We start from the raw sequence: 17558 nt of genomic DNA, 5'->3' as shown, positions 1-17558 counted from the left end.
AGGGGAGGAGAGGGGAATGTCCTCAGCATTCATGTTAACGTCACAGATACGAGTCATCTCTGTGGTGGGGTCTCACGTGTTACACTCGCAAACAAATTATCAAAAACATTTCTGGAACAAGCTACAGCGGTGCTTACGCTCACTGCCAACGATAAATGTTCAGCCATCAAAGGCCACCAGGCTGCATCACACAGCTGGTCCCTCTTCAAAACACAATGTGATGATAATCGAGCTTTTGGACGTTTCAAGATCGTGACCACAGTTACCAGCACTCCGTATTTCAACATCAAGTGCTGATCGAGCGCACAGCGTTTGTGCGAGTGGCGCTCTGAGCATAGAGTGAACTCCACAAAGACTAAGTAAGTATAAATAGTGATATATTGTGCTTTCACCACTGTGGCAGGGGCCATAACCTACGTGCGCCGCTGTCGCCTATTCAAGGCGAAGTTTCAGTTGTGGCCAAATAGTACCGGCTCCCAAGGTAGACGTTCCTTTTTGGTAAAGATGCCTGTAGCCGTACCAATAAATGACATAAATTGCACCCGGAGTCCCTCAAGGCTAGAATTCCTGGCGAGCTTCCTCTGTGCCAGTGATCCCCTCAGAGCCTTGCTGATCTCCCCTACACCCAGAGTCTCATTGGTCCTCTTCGGGTACCAAAGCACGACTGATCTCCCTCAAGCCCAGAGGTCCGACCGATCTCGCTCAGGGGGATCTCTTTCCTGATCTTGCTCGGGGAGATCTCCCTGCTGATCTCCCTTAAAGCCCGAAAATACCGTCTATCTCCTTCGGCGCTCAGAACGGGTCTGATCCTCTTAGCAGCCAGACGTCCCCTGCCATCTCCCCCACAGCCCGGAGTCTCTTCTGATCTCCCCCCCCCCCCCAGCCTCGCATCTCGGAGTACCCGCTGATCTCCACTACAGCCTGGAGTCTCCTCTGATCTCCTCAAATCTCACAGCCCGGAGGCTCCTCTGATCTCCCCGTCTCGCAGCCAGGAGTCCCCACTGATCTCCCCCACAGTCCGGAGCCTCCTCTGATCCCCCCTTCCCCCCCCCCCCCCCAGTCTCGCAGCCCCAAGTCCCCGCCGATCTCCTCCTGAGCCGCCGCCGTCGCCCGACCTCGGAGCCAGGTGAGCTCTCCAGCCAGGAAGCGGGGGCCCGAAGCCGTGCCCGTCGGCGGGAGTACTTACTACTTCGCGCAGTCGATCAGCTGGTACTCGTTGGCCCTCTCGTAACACGCCTGAACGCCCTTGTCCTGCCAGAGTGCCTCGACGTGGTCGTAGAATTCCTGGAAACGGTGCGGCCGGCTGTTACGCGGCTGTAAGCGAGCGCGGTCGCGGAGGAGGGCGGCCGCTCGCGCCCGCGGGCTTCAGCTCGAGTTGGGCCGGCACCAGCTGCGCACCTGTCGCATACGGGCTGGCGCGCTGGCGGCGCGCAGCCGAGCCGTCAATGACGCAGCTGAGGTTGTCCAGAGCTGTTAACTTGTCGTTTCAAATCAGTGAGCGTCAGGAATAGACTGCCGTATGCGCAAGGAAACCCCAGATGGGGTGAGTCTGTGCCGGACCTTCAAAGGCGCATAGTGAGGACAGTCCCTTCGTGGAACGGAAGCTTTTCCGGAAGCAGAGCGTTCGTTGGACAGATGCAATACAAACACGCTTATCTTAAATCGGTTACAAAGGACAGATGGTCAGCAGAGCGGGTTTTATGGCAGCATTGTCACCTGCACTGCGGCATGGCGCCGTGCAGTCGGCATACCCGGCCGAGCGAGCCCGACACCACCTACGGCGGCGGGCGCACCGTGTAGTTGTATGAGTACCCGATGCGTTCACATGCGTATGACGCAGGGCAGTGGTGCTATCTATGACGCGGATGGGGTAATGAAGGCACATGGTGTGATGTGGTGGCGAGCGATGCCGATGGCGGGAAGGACGCCAGACATACGGGCTATCAACCCAGCCGGTCGGAGAAAAATCAAGCACGTAATGAGAACGGCCGGGCCAGCGTGAAAGACAACAGAAAACACAGCTAAGCGCTGACAACCAACACTACGCCATCGCATTAGAGGAGGGCCGCGACTCTGACCGGCGGGTAGTCGAAGTACGGCTGGGACGCCACATCCTGGACGTAGTTGACCCTGGCCTCGTTGTCGGAGTGTTCCAGCGCTATGGGCGGCGACAGCGTGCTCATAGCACCGGTGATCGTCTGCAACGTGGTGCGCATGCGTCAGGCGAGGGCCGGGTCACAGGCCGCGGGGGGTGGGTCACCGGCTGGCCGCCGACCGCGGCGCCGCACATGGCCGGGCGGCCCCGCAGCAGACGGGGAGCGGCCGGCGGCGGCGTTGCTAGCGTCACTGATGCTAATCAGCGACAGACCGAAGACCGTGTTCAAAGCGGGCAGGCACCGGCTTTCCTCGAATTAAAGACAATCGATGCAATCCACTTTCAGCGGAATCAATTTAACTTAGACGCTTAATCCGTGTTCTTGTTCATGACGCAAGCCATTCAAAGCGGGTTTGAACAACGGCTATCAGTCGATCACCGATGTACATCAGTTCCAGAACTGGACCCATGAGTCAGAAGGGCTCCGCCAAACCGACGAATCGGTCCTGGGCTGGTTGTCCGCAAGTCTTCCACTAGCCGAGCCCAGCGCGCATCACACAGGACAAATGCTGTAGGGCATCTTTCTCCAGTTCCCACAGTACAGTCCCGCAAGCACAAGGGACATCGTTCAACCGAACCATCCGCGATTTGTACCGCCTTTCTGACCAACGCTTTCGCTAAGTTTCGGACAACGCCTGCCATCCGGACTCCGCCAACCTGCGTAGTGACGCTTCGCCGCGCCTTCACCCTACAACCGAGCACGTCGCCAGAACGCTAAGGTCACATTGCTCATCGGTGCCGGACGGAGGCCAGTTGGCGGCCCCGGCCTGTCCGTGACAGTCGAGTGATCGGTTCGGTGGAGGGTCGGGTGTCAGCGCCCGGCACCTGATCGTGAGTCAGCACACGCCCGCGGCAGACGCCCCGCTCACAGCTCCGGCTGACCCGCCGCCGGCTGCACAGGCGGGACGCCCGGTCGGCGGCGCCACCGCCAAATGAAATACCACCCACACGCGCGTGCACGCCAAGTCTTCTTCGCCGGTCGTTGGGATACCAGACCCAGTTACAGCCATGCGCACGTCAGTGGCGCACGGCACATGTGCATGGTTGCCTCATACGTACCAGGATAGCGTCTCGCACATTTTTCTTAATGTCTGCTATTTTCTTCTTCTTCTCTCTGAAACAAAACAGACACGTCGTCAGAATTCCACGCAGAAAATTTCAGGTACCAACGTGCAACCGAACGGGTAGCGCAAATGGCAATCGAGAACGTCAAGCAGTCACATGAAGTAGCTGAATAAACACTGCCATCACTACCATGGAGTGCATGCCACATGGACAGCCACTTATGTCGAGGAAACGTTACGGTTAAGGGGACGGTTAACGAGGAAACGGTTAAATGCGTGCCGTAATTCCGCATCCTAAGAGTCAACAACCGCTGCAGCGTCCGACCGTTTCAAACTAGTCCGACTATATGGTATCAACGGAAGTGTCCCACATTTGTGAGGGGTTTGGAGCCAAAATAGCCATCTTGCATATCATTCGGTGCAGTTCGAAGCCCTACTCTTTTCAGTCCTTTACTTTCTGAGCTACACGCCCGCGAAGATGCGCAGACTATTTCAAGGTTGCTCAGGCACCCATGACACCGTAATGACGTCATTCAAATCCTGCCATCCCACTGGTCATGTGGCGTCCAAGGTGATAAAAAATAGAATTACCGAGTCGTTCATATCTGGTGTTTGTGACGATGACTTCCAGGTATAGCCGCCGGCATTGGACTCTCAACCAATGTTGTGCAACCTGTTCATGCTTTTCATAAGAACTACCTTTTGTGCTACATAGCGCAAGACGTTATAAATAGTCATAGCGGGAATAAGACTTGTAATCGAATGACTTAAGAATAGCGCTATAGCCGAGCATGTAAATACAAGAAAGCACCTTAACCTCACGGATAAATATGTAAGGACACCATGAGAAGGAGCTAAAACTCAGGCACCTGATGATACTTGGTTCAGCACACATCCAGTGCTGGCGATGGCCACCTCTCGGGAGATTGAAGAACTACAAATGAATGCTGTCACACAGAAGTTTCATGACATAATTGACATAATCAAACAGTAAGGTGTTGAGGATCTTTTCCACTTAAAAGCATACCAATAGTTCTAAGCTCATTTCATGCTATCAGAAAAAAGGATTACTTTATCCTAATTTCATCCTATCATTCATGCTTGCTTCAACATCTCAAGATGTGCAACATTGTTTTTAAAGCCAATACCCCTCGGGACATATTAAAAAACACTGTGAAACCTCACGGCTAATTACGTCTAATAACAGCACTGGCTAACAATGACACATTATGTCTCCACGGTGCCTCTGCATCACCGTCAAGACAAAATAAGGATATTAATTTCGATTACTTTTGAGCCCAAATCACGCTGTCACCGCTATGTAACAGCATTTCGCTTATTCCCTGTAGTCACATGGCGACCGCCGTGCGCCACTCTACTGATGCAAATAACAGAGAACGTTTGTGATTGGCCCAGCGGGCACGGGCCTGCTACCGAGAAGCGCATTGGTTGGCGTTTGAACCAGTACGTCACATGGATCATGTGATACTCCCATCCCCAAACCAAAGCGCGCCTCGAAAAGAGCCGCTGTGGTAAACGCTGTACATCTCCACATAAGAGAAAAATAAAAGTCATAGTATAACGTTTCGTTGAATTCGCGGGATAATAGCCTCATGTTCGCATGCCTTTTGACCGAACGGAGTGTAGCTGTCGCAACATTCATTACACGGACATTTTGACACACCAGCGTGTTGCAAACTTAACAGATCACACACGTTGGAAAAGCGAGCCAAGTGAGGCCAAATTACGCCAAACTTCTTTCATAATGTTAAGCAGGGAGTCAAATGAAATTTCTCCCGCAGGGTCGGTTACTTCAAATAGAAATTCTGCGCTATTCAAAAGGATTTCGGGAAACTGGCATTCCTGATCAAATCGTAGGCGTCTGATGTAGCAGCAAGCGAAAGGAACAAAAAGGTAGGATACTCTCTTTAAGTGGGTCCATGAAACATATTTCACGTTTCAGTCAGCACACAATGCTGATTACCTTAGGACAAAGTGTGAGTTTTACGAAGATCCACTCATCGAGACGTAACCAAACCCGCACATCGCTCTTTAATGCTCATTTGCATTACAATGCTGGACTTCCTTTACATATATAGGTTACAGTGAATATCATCCACAAAAGCTAAAAAACCTTACAGACCGACCCGCCTAATCACGATTTTCAGTTCATCATCACAGCAGCCAAATGTTCTCAAAGCAGTTAGCACGTTCTAGAAGCACGCGATCTAGGCACCGCATATTTAAAAGATATTTTCGTTGACAGGGCTCGACACGACAAAAAAAAAAACCGACAAGAAGTGGGAGCGATAAGCCGGCGCCAAAGCCCGACAGGGGTCGAGCCGGGTGAACGCGGCGCCGTGGGGGTGGGGAGGGGGGGGGGGCGCTGGGTGCTCGGCGTCCCCAGCCACCTGTCTCCGACCCGCCCTTCCGACGAGCGGCGCGGGGCCCGCAGGGGCCGCCGACGCCTGTTGCAGGCCGGCGGCGGCCGTCGGCGCCGACGCGGCCAGCGCGCATGCGCGGCGGCCGGCGGACCTTGAACCGAGCGCGGCCGGCGGCCGAGTCACTTCCGCGGCGGTCTCCATCGATCGCCGCCGCCGCCGGTCCTGGCCTGGCCCAGCCCGGCCCGGTCCGGCCCGGCCGGGGCAGCGGGGCCGGCCCCTGGGCACGATCGGCACCGGGACATCAAAAGAGGCGGCCGGCGGTCGGCGGAGGGTCGTCGGCGGCCCGCCGGCGGGCCGCCGGAGGGACGGAGGACGGTCAGGTCAGGTCAGGTCAGGTCAGCGCCGACCGGTCAGGAGAGCAGGTAACGAGCGACATGATAGCCGCTGCCGCACCAGGTCAGATCAGGACAGGCCAGCCGGAGATCCGGTCAGCGGCGGGTCCGGCCAGTCGAAGGCCCTGTCATCAGCAGGTCCGGTCCGGCAAAGGTCAAGTCAGCAGCGGGTCCGGCCAGTGGAAGGCGCCGTCAGCAGCGGGTCGTCCCACCAGCCGAAGGGCGCGCCAGCCGACAGAGGATGGGGGGGGGGGGGGGCGCGGGACGGCAGGGGGCGGCCCGTATCGACGTCAGTCACCTGGCGCGTGGGCGGCGGCCGGACGTGACGTCCGGAGATCGGGCGCCGGCGCGAGGCACCGCGCCCGGCCGGCCCGCGCGACCGGACGACATGGCCGGCCGGCTCGCGGTGAATGGGCCCGCCTGATTGGTCCAGGTGGACCGGGATGGCCAGTGCGCCGGCGCCGGCCGACCCAACACTGCACGGCCAGAACGGACACGGCCACAGGAGCGCCGCACGCAAACCGTGCCCTTCCGCTCAAGGGCTGCGTCCGAGCAGTAACCGTCTCAGGCGCTGCGGAACTAAGGAGCACAAATGTCCGGGTGCCCCGAGTTACAGACGGACAATTTTAGACTGCCCTAGGAGTCAGGAGCGCATAAATGCCCTGGGACCGCAGACAACATACATCCGGTTGCTCCAGGATAAAAGCCGGCCCGGCCCAGCTGCTCCGGGATCAAAGCCCGGCGGCAGCCCGGCACGGCACCGCCACACGGCGGCCGGCGCTCACGCCCAGGCACCGAGCGCCGCCGCGAAATGACTAGCGGCAGCTCGGGTGGCCCGGGTCTCATCCGGGCCCGCTCCGGACGACCGCCGCCCAGACGTGGCTGCTCGTGGGAGGAACCGAACGCTGACGTGACAGGGTGGTGAATGACGCGGCGGCGGCGACGCGCTTCGTGAGCCGGAGGTCGCAAACATTTGAAAAGACGGAAGCGGACCTGGACCTGTTCCTCCATGTCTCCGATATAATCCGCTTAGTGAATCGATTGGCATGCTCCACGAAGCTGGGTTGGCGAAAAGCCACCTGTCCCTGGCAAAGCCATGCCAGTGGTTTATGCCGGCTGAAATCATTTTTATTGGCTTTACCTGGCTTAAAAGCTACTCTTGACGTCGCGGCAAAACATCACGAAAATCGGCTAGCATGTATACTAGGAAGAGTTCTATGACCAGCCATAAGACGGGCGGGGATGTGCCCTACCGAGTATGCCAGAGCAAGAGTGAAGTGGCATTCCAGGAACCCACCGAGTTTTGACTAAAGAGGCATTCCAGGTTTTAATAAATGCCACACGCTGTGGCCCACGCTGAGAGACGGCTTGAAATGATGATTTAATCATCATATCCGCCATCACATTATCCCGGAAGCGGTCCTCGGATGAATGAGACGAATGGTGCACCCCCGACGCAGACCTTTTCCCCTGCGATCTGCGGTCACTGGGGCTGCCATCCGGCGTCTTCCACCTCAGTACGGACGGGACTGGGTGATTCACGAGATTCGTGGTTCCTTTTTCACTGCACTCGATGTAAAACAGCATTTATTATGTTCACATCGAAGTCGACAAGTCTGAGTTAAAACAATTTGGGTTATTTTTAGACGAAATGGTCTTAATGCCAGCCAGGTAAAACCAGTTTTAGACAATGCGACCATGTCGTGTCTTTGACTCACCAGCTGCTTCAAAAAGTAAAAACACGCGAAAACTGACCAGGAGCGTCTATTTAAGGAGAGTCAAGGGGTGCACACTCCAATAGATGCGTCTTATCTTGCCGCGCACGACATACATTTCCCACGCTTTCGAGCACATTTACTGCGTATTAGAAGCAACTTACATGGGAAATTCGGGCCGCGCCGCACCCTCAGAGGTTTGGTTTGGCTGTTCGGATTACAGCCCTTTCGGTCAGTCATGGGCTATGTGATGTAGGAGACTGGATAGCGGTGGGTCAAAAAAGCGCGCGAACCCGAGAGTTCACCAGCCAAGCACTCTTCGTCCGCACCCTTCTTCAAGGTTTGTGCTCGGCGTTCGGACGGAGGCCCCACCAGGGGGCACTTCCGCCTACTCATGGCTGGTGCATGCAGTCTGGACCGAAAAATGGGGGCCACGTGAGAATGCAGCATAAAGCGGCATTGCAAAGCCATTGACATTGCAAAGGCATGAACGGGGGAATGATGCTGCCAGCGGAGTCCTCCACAGTACCCGGAACCGACTAAGACCAGTTCCAGGCGGTTGTAAGCCAGTGGCCGGGCTGCCAAACTCGAACCAACAATAGAACAGCCCAGGGGACAGCCCAATACATGCCACGAAGTCAGCGACAACACACACCTGAAAACCAATCTCCACGACCGGGAAGTCGCCACGAGCCTTGTTCTACAACATTCGAACGCTGCCTCGACGCGGACAGTTCTAGGACCACCCACACCCGCGGGCGAAGTGCTTGAGCACCAGACGAGGTACGCCGGTGACACAGTTGGCAACGGTAGCCGGCAAAGCCAATCGCCCATAATAAACGTCCTTGACGTCAGAAATATACTCTTTCTTCGAACACCGGGGAGTGATTAATTCAACAAGTTCAGGTATTCAAGTAAGCAAAGCCGGTTTTAAACACGAACCAACTGGCACAATCAATTCAGAGTCGCAAGCTCCCAACGTACGGCGCCGGGCGGTCCCAATTTAGCCGGACTGAGCGCTGGCTGCGGCCGCCTGCGCCGGCGCCGCCTGCCGGCCGGCCGGCCGGCGGGGCGTCTCTGGGTCGGCGCAGCCCTTCCCAGCCGTGTCGGCTCACCTTGACCGGGCTCGCCGCGGCCCCGGAGACGGACGGCCAGCCGGCCCGCAGCCGGGGCAGCCGCCGCTCCCACGCCCCCAGTGCCCTGGGCCGCCGCCCTCGACCCCGACCTGCTCCAGACCGGGGCGGTCCCAGCGGCGGCGGCCGGGCTCGGCTGGAGGGGCGCGCGCCCGGCGCCAGTCCGGCTGTGTGGCTCGGGACAGTCACGCAAAACGTGGCTCACAGTCGGGCAGGGGTCAACCCAACCGTGAGTTTGGCATTCGCCGCTGAGCAATGCCCAGCACCGCCGAGGAAGCCATTGTTCTCTTCCCGACCCCACCCCTACGAAACAGGAAAAATCGCTGCAGTGGTATAGGATCGCATTTCTCCCCCCTCCCCTCCCCCCCACCCCAACCCCACTTGCAGCTGAACACCTAACTCACAAATGGGCCCCCTCCTTGCAACAGCGCTGTCTTAGCTTGGTGGCAAGCCTTCTCCACCACAATGCGAAACATTGTGGTGGAGGAGGTTGTTCACCAAACACTGCAAGAAACCACGGGTGGAATAATTGTTCGGGCTCTCGTCCTGGCCTGGTATGCTAGTACGAGCGCCATGTTTCGGCCAGTTAATTTCCCGACCGTCGACGTCGCCGTCGACATCGACCGACCTTAGAAGGGTCGGAGAATGTTTGGCTTCCAGTCATGTGCGCATCACAACCCAAATTCTCTTGTAATTACTGGGATTCGAACCAGGGTATTGATTACAATAGCCACTGAGCCAACTTACCAACTGAGCTAACCAGAAAGGACAAAGAATCAGCCCGTCAAAACTAATGCATATTTAACACCAAACCAAAACGCTAGGCCAAACAATCCTTTCATATGTGATGATAATGCCTCTTATAAATCCTCCCCTAAAATTGCAAGAATTACTCAGGTGGGAACATGGACTTTATAGACACGGGCAGTTACGCAAGTTTGGTCCCTTCTTTCTCACCCCGTCTTAAAACCATGCAAGAAAAAAGAAAGCCATGCAAGAAAAGGCAAAACAAAAACGAGCTCGAATTAGCGCATCCATCTTCACCTAATGGTGAACAAAATGGTCCCAATCGGGGCAAAGTCATCACTTGTCATCACTGCAAAAACGAACTAGAATTAGTGCCTCCAACTTCGCCTAATGGTAAACAAAATGAAAAACTAATAGGGTTTTGCTTTGGGGCGCGCCGACTGTCCGGTCGTGTGGTTCGCCAACTCCAGAACATCCTGGGATCTAGTCAGATTGATTTTTGAGGTCCGGAGGCAAGCCGGCGCATCGCTGCCCCACGTCGACGCCGATCCTTCTGAGCGGTGAGTGCGTCCAGGTGAGTACCCCCCTCTTCCCCTCCCCCTCCCGATACATTTGGCGAAACTGCACCCCTGGCCATCGCATTGTTTCAGAAACCAGCTCCAATCATCTTTTTGCAGATGACATCGAAAAATTCCCATTTGTTCCTGTCTGATGCTTGCACCAGCAGCAACTCACGATTTTCTCGGCGGCTTAACCATTTTTTAATCATTGTCACTCGTGGACGGGTTCAAATAAAACCATATTGTAACAATACTATAAACAGAACGACAAAGGAATCGCCAAATCCAAACTGGGTAATGGAAAAACTGGCAAGATTCCGTCTGAGCCTGAACGGGCAACAAGCCTCGTATTCGTCTTGCCATAAATGTTGTCTGACCACGCGGCTCCCTTACCGAAACAAGGCTTCGTTATTGATACCGACACTGACAACAATCTGTAAGCGCCGCTCCGGAGCATCCTGATGCTCAGTGTAGCCATTCGCCTCAGCATTTTGTCTAGTCTTTCAGCGTTTTCATCCGTCAACGTTGAATCCAGTCTGCATCTATTTTTGACTTTTTACATTTAAGCTGTCACCAACATTGTGTATAATGCTCACGGCACACGTGAACATTATATCGTGTAAGACAACATCACAATCATTCTGAGGTAACTTGTCGATAGCTGTTATTGCCCAAGTCACGAGTTTCAATCATAGCGGTGAAAATCCAGGCCAACATCAAACGGCTACTTTGATCCCTGTGCCAAAACGAAGTTAGCTTACAAATGTTCACATCATGTAACGACACCACTGCTACAACGCATGACCGCTTCTTGGAGCACCATGACCGGCGGCAGGCATACTGTGGCTGAAGCTACATGGAGGAGAAAGGCATCAGACCAGGCAGAGCAGCTAATCATCATACCGCTAAATACAAGCAGAAGCAACAGCATGCTTTCACGGGCGAAACTTTTATCTTTAACCGTATCTGTATATAAACATATATATATATATAATATATATATATATATATATATATATATAAACTGTACATTTCAAAGAAATGACAGCAGGTTTTTGGTAATGCATGAGCAGAATGGACTTACAAATCCGTTTGCAGCACACTCCTACGCATAGTACGCACTCGGAAGATTCTACCTTCCTTAATTACCTAACAAACTACGTATTGTAATGCAAGCAGGTAGTGTCGGGTTTTGAACCACTGCCACAAATGGGTACCTCCACTACGCCCAGCCACTTAGACGGCGTTTCCGGTGGCGGTAAGTTACAGGTACGGGGATATTTAGGGTCTCATCTTAACTCACCTACGTGAATTGCATTCACACACCGTCATATTTACGACTAGAGCTCTCAGACCTAGGACAAAATACATCTTTCGAGGAAAGCTATAACTTCACGCCACGGGTCTACCCAGCTATGTGCCCGTTGCTAGAATTGCTAAGCACCACGAGATCCTTGGTGCACCCTTTATCGGTTGGTTGATTGAGCCATACTACCTAACAGCCCCGTTTTCACAACTTATTTGCGATGCCCAGGCTGTAACTTGAGACTGATGCTAACGACGTCGATGACACGCGCTTCCGGCGCAACGACAGCACAAGCACGGGCGCAGTAATGACCTAGTGTCCGATTCGCAGCAATAAAAACCTACACAAGCCACGTGTCCCCTGGCTGCTGCTGATGTGCCGCCACGGACTTGCACAGGTTGCTGCCCGCTGTCGATGGTCGAACGCAACCAACACAACCACTGCAGGACCACCAAGGTGGGCCGCTATTTTACCACGGGACCACCCATGATGGGCTGCCGTTTCAGCCGCACCAGATCCCGTCCCAGACGTCTGGCCCGGCCGGGCCGGCGGGCCGGCAGAGAATGGATTGTGAGGACACACTTAGCAGGAGGCCGGGTCATGACGACACCAGCAGGAGGACGGGTTGTGGAGACACGCCGGATTGGCAGGGAGACAGGCCGGGAGGGCGCCGGCAGGAGTCCTCCTGCCGGGTCGTGGAGACACACCGGATCGGCAGGGAGGCGGGCCCAGACGACACACCGGCAGGAGTCCTCCTGTCGGGTCGTGGAGACACACCGGATCGGCAGGGAGGCGGGCCCAGACGACACACCGGCAGGAGTCCTCCTGCCGGGTCGTGGAGACACACCGGATCGGCAGGGAGGCGGGCCGGGAGGGCGCCGGCAGGAGTCCTCCTGTCGGGTCGTGGAGACACACCGGATCGGCAGGGAGGCGGGCCGGGAGGGCACCGGCAGGAGTCCTCCTGTCGGGTCGTGGAAACACACCGGATCGGCAGGGAGGCGGGCCCGGACGACACACCGGCAGGAGTCCTCCTGCCGGGTCGTGGAGACAGAGCGGATCGGCAGGGAGGCGAGCCCGGACGACACACCGGCAGGAGGACCGATCGGAAAGACGCACCGGCAAGGGGCGGGTCGTGGAGACACGGCGGATCAGCAGAGAGAGAGACGGGTCAGGAGAGCACACCGACAGGGCATCCTTTAGGGCCGACGGACTTACTCTGCACTGAAGCCATTCACGTGAAGTATCCGCATCTGTTTGACGATCGTACTCTTGCCCGATTCACCAGCACCTGAAACACACAGCATACGGTCAGCATGACGTAAACCAGTCCGTCCAAACCAGAGGTACAGCACCTCTCATCGGTTAAACGGGTGTTGCTTGCCGCGCGTCCGGGTGGCCGGTTGAATACCACATGCCCGGGTGAGCGTCAATTGACCTCGCCTGAGATCTACAAATTTAAGAGCCTGAAACACCGAATTCACAGCAGGGCGGACAGGTACACCTGTCAACTCGCTTGTGTCTAAATTTGAAGGTTCTATGTCCTGGACCTCGGGTCGAGTAAGGTCAAATAAGGTCAAACTCCGGATTGGTGTCCTAAGCGCCCCCAAACCTGATTCAACCGCCTTGAACCTAAATACCTGGTTCATGTAAGTAAAAGGCCACTGGCATTCATTTGAAAAGAGTGACCTTGTGTGACCTTTATAAGATCATGTAGCCAGAAGTCTAGAGAAAAGTCTTTATTTTTGAAGATGAATTACCGTCAGGGATTGGGCTAGACGATATGCTCATGGGACAAAGGGCTGATCTGGGCCATTTTAGGTCAGTGACCCACTCTTATCTTTCAGAGGTCCCAGAAGATGTCTACTGCGCTCCCTGCTATCACGAGATAAGAAACAAGCACAAGAAACGAGCCCATAAAAAGCTTTCCGGCAAAAAACAGGACTGGTGTTGACCTCAGTCTGACCTTCACACCTGACCCAAGGTCAATGGGATCTGTCGTAATCCTAACTACTATTGTCTGTCTACGAAACTATCTCAGATATGTGCGGCTTCTTCTAGTCCCCCCCCCCCCCCCCCATGTCGCATTAGATTGAACGATTCCCTACAAACTGCCTTCGCTGACAGCCACGGCTTGACTTTGACCTGCCATAGGTCAGCGACCTTACAAGGTAGTCTAATTTTGCTAACACAAATATCCGCCGTTCAACTGCCCACACTTAGGCAAAGTTTGACGCGGTTATGCCGCGCTTTTTCGAAAAAATTATAAAAACAACTTTAGGGGGTGGCAAACTGACCCCCACCCGGGCGCGTGCTAAGGCGAAAACCGGCCTCGGCGTCTGGCCTGTCCAGGCTACGCCCAGATGCCTGATAACGCACGACAGGTCACGCAGCGGACACCACACATACCTCGCCACCTAGATATCTGAGGAATGTTGGGACCAACGCGAGAGACCATCGATAGTTGTTATCGGCGCCGGTCAGCGCTGTTGCCTCGCCGACTGTATCGGTATGGGGCTCGGCGTGCACCGTCCGTCTGTACAGGGAGGGCAGGACTGGCAGGGGTGGGGGTGGGTGTTTTACTTCCGAAATAGTTCTTTCAGCTTAATCAGTAAGCTCGAAAAAGTGAGTCGATAATGAGAGCCTACCAGGTCGACATTGGCAAAATATGATGGTTTGGTAGTACGGGATGTGTGCCCACACCACACCTTGTACCTCTTCACAAATGTCTGTTTCAGATGGTAGCGTCATATCACATTTGACTTCAACGTTCTAGTCCCATTTGATAAACATTCTCATAACTTGACAAGTCACATAAAAAGCGGTGTAACGGGTTCGTGACAACAGACGAAGACAACGGTGCCGTCCCATGTTTTAACACGACGCTTTGAGTGAAGCCGAGCGTGGCTGACCAGTGAAATACGGAGCTCAGCTGGTGGCCGTCCAGACAGGGTCCCGGAGCCTGGACCTGAACCAGATCAAGTCAGCCTAACATGTGCCGACCATCAAGCGTCACAGACCCATCGCCTGGCCGGAGAAGGGTCACACTTGAAGCGGGCGGAACGACAGAGGCACGCGGCTTGGCGGGGTGGCCGCCGCGGTCACAAACGGGTAGTCCTGGCGGGAGCGGCTCGTCCCGCCTCGACACTGGCGTTCGGGCGCTCGCTGGGGGCGCCGTCCAGCCCTCCCCAAAGGGTGGACAAAGGCGAGGGGAGCTGGTGGAGCGCAGAGCGCATGGAAAGAAGCCAATCCAAATGCTCCTAAAGCCTTGCCCTACCGTTGAACTAGCCCCCATCCCCTCCCCGCCTACTGCTGGCGCCCTTAGCTGGAGAGGTCCCAGCGGGAGGCACTGCTCCCACAGCCGAGTCTTCATCTCGTGCGCCTGTCAGGAGCGTGTCTACTGCGGAGCCGAGCGCAGTGACTGGAATAAGATCAACCCACGCGTTCCATGAGCGCAGCCCGGATATGCATACCGACTATTCATCTACAGAGATTCAGGGAGAGGAATGAAACCCCAGCTCAAAACTGCTGTACCATAGGCGGCTATAAGCTCGGGCCTAACCAACAGTTGATTCGGTGAAAACAGAACCCATGAACAGCAGACATATCTTGGGGCCCAAATCTCACTATTTATAACTACGACCCAGGCACCGAAGACCGCATCAGTTTGCAGTTTGCAGTTATGAGTACAGCCAACCGATACAGCAGGGGGGGGGGGGGCAGCTGTTGGCTGCGTGGGCGGCTCGGCCTTCCCTGCGGTCCGGGGGGCAGGGCGGCGCCAAACGCGCCACCCGACTCCGTCCGCCGGGACGACACAGCACGCGTGAGGCGCAGATGGAGAGGAAGGAGACCACCGCAGCACAGAACGGCCCACGGCCTCCACCGGCGCCGGTGACGGCGCTGCTAGGAAAGAGGTCGGCGCCGACGACGCAGTACTGAACAGGACGGCTGGCAAGGAGAGCCGGAGTGGCGGGAACCACAAGTACCACCGGCACCGGCACTGGCCCCAGCCCAGTCCGTCACAGATAGGGGAATCTCTTCAAGGCGGGGTAACCACCGGCAGCCTCGCCACCTCTGCAGCCCAGTCCAACACCTTACCCCCAGGCTATCGCCAAGGGAGGGGGGGGGGGGGGGTGTATCGGCGAACCTGACAAATCCAGTGCAGCTATACCCAACACATGACGTCAACCCAATTGAAGTCCGGGACAGTGGATGCAATACAGACGCGCGCACCGCGAGGCGCCTAGCCGATAAGGCATGGTCCGAAGAACCGCTGACGCCGCCGAATGCCACTGCCGCAAAACCGGCCGACGAAACGCCATCAGACAACCGCTGGCAGTAACCCTGGCAATGGATTCTGGGCATTACGCCGCCGCTAAATGCTACTAACGGCAGTGGTCAAATCCGCAGCGGCGGTCGCGGGTGGTAGCCATGGCGACGCCATGCGGCCGACAACAAATGGCCGGCGTCGGGCCTCGGTGCCTCGCCAGCCGAGCCCGGGTCGCGACCCGCTGACCCGAGTTGGCCCCAGCGGCGCCGGGAGCAGCCCGCTGACAGGCGGGCACAGGCGGGCGGGCCGGCCGGCCGGCTGACCGGGCCAGCCCGCCCCACCGTCAGCAGATGAGACCGGCGCCATCTGACTGGCACCTATTGATCGCACGCGCCGCGAAAGCCCAGATCAAAAGGCATACCCACAAGGAATGCGTGGGCCAGCTGGCCGACGGCGGCGGCGGCCTAATGAGACGGCGTCAGCGCGGCGGACCGTCCGCCGGCGGGACGGCACGGCTTCCCCGGCCAGACGGCCCAGCGGCTACCTGGACTCCGGCCGAGCCCGCCGGCCGGCCGGCCGGCCTGAGCCACAGCCAGCCATGCACGCTGTGTTGCGCGATCCGACAACATTTCGCATTGCGTCTCAACGTTTGTCGAACTCCGTGCAGATATCCAGAGAGCGCGCCGACGATCTGAGCCGATGTGCAAACATTTCCGCGCAAATATCGCTATCGCAAATCCTCGCTTGCATAATCTTTCACCCCAAGTCCGCATTCACCCTTTCCCTAGCCCAAAACTGTGTGCTACTGTGTGTGCTACAGCATCCCTACCCAATGGAAGATATTCGGTGCATTAGCGAGAAAATTTATTCACATAGATAAGACAGCAGTATTAGCCTTATTCCCCGGAGAAAAACCAGGAGAATGGAGACAGTGTTGGGTTGATAATACGATAAAGGCATGTTGTCAAAACATCAACCCAACTCTATCTCCACTCTCCCGGTTTTCCTCCGAGAAATAGGGCTTATATTACTGTCTTACCTACCCAAAGCAACTCAATGTGTCGCACTTATTCGTTAACGCTTATCCTGGCACCTGCAACTCTTAGCATAGCACCATTCGATGAGGCGATGTTGATTCGCTCTAGGGTAACAGGCATGTGGCATACGCACCATAAACATTCGCAACGCACGGGACTGCTAAATTTAAAGTACTGCAAAGGCTGGCAAGGGTGAACCGTGTCGTCAAGCAAAAACGGACAACTTTGAGCTTTGCTGGCACGTGGGTTCCCACGTCCACGGCTCACGCACCGTACTGGTTTGCCTCCGGTAGATCAACTACGGCATGTCGGCTGGTAAACATCTGATTAAGTTAGAAGTAAGTAAACAGGTTTTTTTAGCGTATCAACAACCAAAACGGACCATTTTGAACTTTGTTGAGCCGTGTGTCTCGATGTTCATGATCCACGTGCTTTAGACATGTCGGCATCTCAGAAATCGACTATGCCGCGTCAGATGATGTGCCTATTTGCAAGCACAGCACGGACAGGCGATTTTTACGTGTCTTAGGATTTTCTCTTTAGCGTGTCGGCGTTAATGTCCTTTTACGTGAGACAGACAGCCTGATTCGCCGTATTTTGCGCGATCCGTTTAATCAGGATGGGATCCAGCGGAGGCGTCACGAGCATAAAGGTCACTCAGCGATATTCCTGCTCTAATCTCAGCACTGATTTGCGACAATGAAATTCCAACTGACGGAATTTGAGAGTGCCCGACATTTAAGACGAATCTGTGCGCTCAACTTCCGTTTCTTCTTCTCTTCTTTATTTACGAATAGC

At 55.6% G+C, this 17558-nt stretch overlaps 1 pseudogene; it reads right to left on the bottom strand.

Annotated features, from left to right (window-relative positions):
* Nucleotides 1-17558, bottom strand: part of LOC119105289 (guanine nucleotide-binding protein G(s) subunit alpha-like) — a 42642-nt pseudogene that overhangs the window by 17130 nt on the left and 7954 nt on the right.

The sequence above is a fragment of the Pollicipes pollicipes genome, unplaced genomic scaffold (assembly GCF_011947565.3).
Source record: "Pollicipes pollicipes isolate AB1234 unplaced genomic scaffold, Ppol_2.1 Scaffold_6138;HRSCAF=7277_pilon_pilon_pilon, whole genome shotgun sequence".
Taxonomy (NCBI): Eukaryota; Metazoa; Arthropoda; class Thecostraca; order Pollicipedomorpha; family Pollicipedidae; genus Pollicipes; species Pollicipes pollicipes.
Note: the sequence above shows the minus strand (reverse complement) of the source record. Positions and strands in the feature narration are given on the sequence as shown.